The sequence below is a fragment of the Elephantulus edwardii genome, unplaced genomic scaffold (assembly GCF_000299155.1).
Source record: "Elephantulus edwardii isolate Elephantulus edwardi_28Jun2011 unplaced genomic scaffold, EleEdw1.0 scaffold00204, whole genome shotgun sequence".
In the NCBI taxonomy this organism is placed as follows: Eukaryota; Metazoa; Chordata; class Mammalia; order Macroscelidea; family Macroscelididae; genus Elephantulus; species Elephantulus edwardii.
Window position 1 is genome coordinate 4,408,982 of NW_006399954.1, and position 3,496 is coordinate 4,412,477.

Consider the following 3,496-nt stretch of genomic DNA (forward strand, 5'->3'; position numbering starts at 1 on the left):
ACTATATTTTGATAAATTGCAAATATAATGGTAATAATGCATTTTGAAATATTATCCATTCAAAGTACAGCAATGAACAATGAACAACAGCCAAGCAGAAAATAATAATAAAACCCAAAAAAATTTTTTTTAAAAAGCAAGCATTCCTGTCCCTTGCGCGTGGCCGGCGGAGGGACACGGGGGAGGGGCGGGAGGAGGAAGCAGTGGCTTCCCTGAGGTTGTCGCTGGGAGGGAGCGGAGTCCGAGCTCAAGGCGGCTTGGGAGCCCACGCCAACTCCGCGGCCCTCCCGCCAAGAGGCCCTGCTTTCGCTACCACCGAGGCGGCGCGCCCCGCACACCCCCCGTCCGGGACGGCTGGCTACGGCGTCTCCCCGCGCCCCCTTGCTTACTGCTCCCTCCCTGCTCTCCTGAGTCACCGCCGCAATGGCCGAGAGTGGTGAAAGTGGCGGCCCTCCAGGATCCCAGGACGGTCCTGCCGCGCCCGGAGGTGCCGGCGCCTCTGCGTCCGCTGCCTCCCCGGAGCCCAAGATCATGAAAGTCACCGTGAAGACCGCAAAGGAGAAGGAGGAGTTCGCCGTGCTGGAAAACAGCTCCGTCCAGCAGTAAGTTCGGTTTACCTAGAATGATCTCCACCATGCTTGGAAAGTTTAAAGAAAAAATCTCTAAACGTTTCAAATCACATACTGAACAACTGGTATTGATATTAGCGGGCAAAATTTTGAAAGATCAAGACACTTTGAGCCAACATGGTATTCATGATGGACTTACTGTTCACCTTGTCATCAAAACACAAAACAGGCCTCAGGATCATTCGACTCAGCAAACCAGCACCACTGGAAGCAATGTTACTATATCAACTCCTAATAGTAACTCCACATCTGGTTCTACCACAAGCAATCCTTTTGGTTTAGGTGGCCTTGGTGGGCTTGCAGGTCTGAGCAGCTTGGGTTTGAATACATCCAACTTCCCTGAACTACAAAGCCAGATGCAACGGCAACTTATGTCAAACCCTGAAATGATGTTCCAAATTATGGAAAATCCCTTTGTCCAGAGCATGTTGTCAAATCCTGACTTGATGAGGCAGTTAATTATGGCCAATCCACAAATGCAGCAGTTGATACAGAGAAATCCAGAAATTAGCCACATGCTGAATAATCCAGATATAATGAGACAAACACTGGAACTTGCCAGGAATCCAGCAATGATGCAGGAAATGATGCGAAACCAGGATCGAGCTTTGAGCAATCTAGAAAGCATCCCCGGGGGATACAATGCTTTACGACGTATGTACACTGATATCCAAGAACCAATGCTCAGTGCTGCACAGGAGCAGTTTGGTGGTAACCCATTTGCTTCCTTAGTGAGCAATACCACCTCTGGTGAAGGAAGTCAACCTTCTCGTACTGAAAATAGATCTCCATTACCCAATCCATGCGCTCCACAGGCTTCCCAGACTTCATCAGCTTCCAGCGGCACAACTAGCACTGTGGGTAGCACTGGTGGTAGTTCTAACAGTGGCACAACTGGGCAGAGTACTGCTGCACCCAATTTGGGCTCTGGAGTAGGAGCTAGTATGTTCAACACACCAGGAATGCAGAGTTTGTTGCAGCAAATTAACTGAAAACCCACAGCTCATGCAGAATATGTTGTCTGCCCCCTACATGAGAAGCATGATGCAATCACTAAGCCAGAACCCTGATCTTGCTGCACAGCTTCAAGAGCAAATGAGACAACAGCTCCCAACTTTCCTCCAACAAATGCAGAACCCTGATACACTGTCAGCAATGTAAAATCCTAGAGCAATGCAGGCATTGTTACAGATTCAACAGGGTTTACAGACATTAGCAACGGAAGCTCCTGGCCTTATCCCAGGGTTTGCTCCAGGGCTGGGGGCATTAGGAAACACTGGAAGCTCGTCTGGAACCAATGGGTCTAACTCTGCACCTAGTGACAACACAAGTCCCACAGCAGGATCAGCTGAACCTGGACACCAGCAGTTTATTCAGCAAATGCTTCAGGCACTTGCAGGAGTAAATCCTCAGCTGCAGAATCCAGAAGTAAGATTTCAACAACAACTGGAACAGCTCGGTGCAATGGGATTTTTGAACCGTGAAGTAAACTTGCAAGCCCTCATAGCAACAGGAGGTGATATCAATGCAGCCATTGAAAGGTTACTCGGTTCGCAGCCTTCATAGCAGCCTATCTGTAACTTGGAAAATATGTAATTTATTTTTGATAACGGCTCTTAAATCTTTAAAATACCTGCTTTATTATTTTATTTTGAGTCTTGGAATTCTATTCTGTTGTAAGCGATTCCAATATGATGCATTTCAAGGTGGAGTACAGTAAGATGTATGGGGCTCCTCCCCCCTTTTTTTCCTTTCTGACCAGTGGGAATCAAGGCTTTTTCATTTAAGGCTATTGCATGTATCAAACACTTTGCATTTATTGTAATTTTAAGGAAATCTGATGGATATCACCTTTTATAGTTGGGTGAACAGATTTTGTCCTGCATCTGTCGAATTTATTTGCTTTTTAAACATTAGCCTATAGTAGTAATTTATGTAGAATAAAAGCATTAAAAAGAATCAAATCATTTATGCTCAATAAAACAAATTAAAAAACAAAAAAAAGCAAGCATTCCTAATGAAAACACAAATATTAACTTTGTAAATAATTCAAATCATAGATTCAAAATATAAAACGTATGATTATTTTTGAATCCTCTCATTCAGACTGAGCCTTAAGTCTTTAAGAAAAGTGTTTTTCAGGCACACTATGTTACATTTATATGCATTTGTGATATATATGCTTAATCATGAAAATCTTTTTTCCTGGAAACCATACTCATTCAAAGAGTGACTAGAGCAAGAGACTCAATTTGATAAAACCTATAACATCAGTCTGACTGTTGAAGAAAACTAAGTATACCACATAGATTATGCAATTGATTAGTGTAATTAAATTTTAAGGTAAAGAAAAAAATTATAAGCTATAAAAATTGAAATATGTTTAAACAAAGCAATTGTAGCATGAGATTTTCTCACTGACTCAAGCTTAAGTAGTTATTATGTTACACTTTGTATTTGTATTTGAATTTGAGCTTGAATTTGTAATAAATGAAGTAGGAGAGAAAAAGGTTTTTATGTTCTCATTTAAGGAGTCACAGTGAACTACACTATTTGATAGTATCTCCAAATTAATTAAGAAGTCTGTTAAGGGTATTCTTAATAAAGGTGGCCAATTTTTAATTCAAGTTGACACCAGTAAAGATATAAACATAATTACCATTGGTTTAGAATCTTGAGATGATCTGATATCAGTCCTCAGCATATGTTCAAGCATAGTAAAACCTCATTAATTTAGGCTTCTTTACTTGATTTGAGGGGTAATTTGAACGGGGTGTACTGATATTTATTACCTAAGAAGAAAATTTTCCAATAGGGAAAAGTAATCTTAATAAGATCTCTTGAGTACAATATGTAAAGTAGTGAAT

The 3,496-nt window shown here is 41.6% G+C and overlaps 1 pseudogene; it reads left to right on the forward strand.

Moving 5' to 3' along the window:
* The first annotated feature begins 423 nt into the window (after nt 1–423).
* Nucleotides 424–2,195, forward strand: LOC102874922 (annotated as a pseudogene).
* The last annotated feature ends 1,301 nt before the right edge of the window (nt 2,196–3,496 follow it).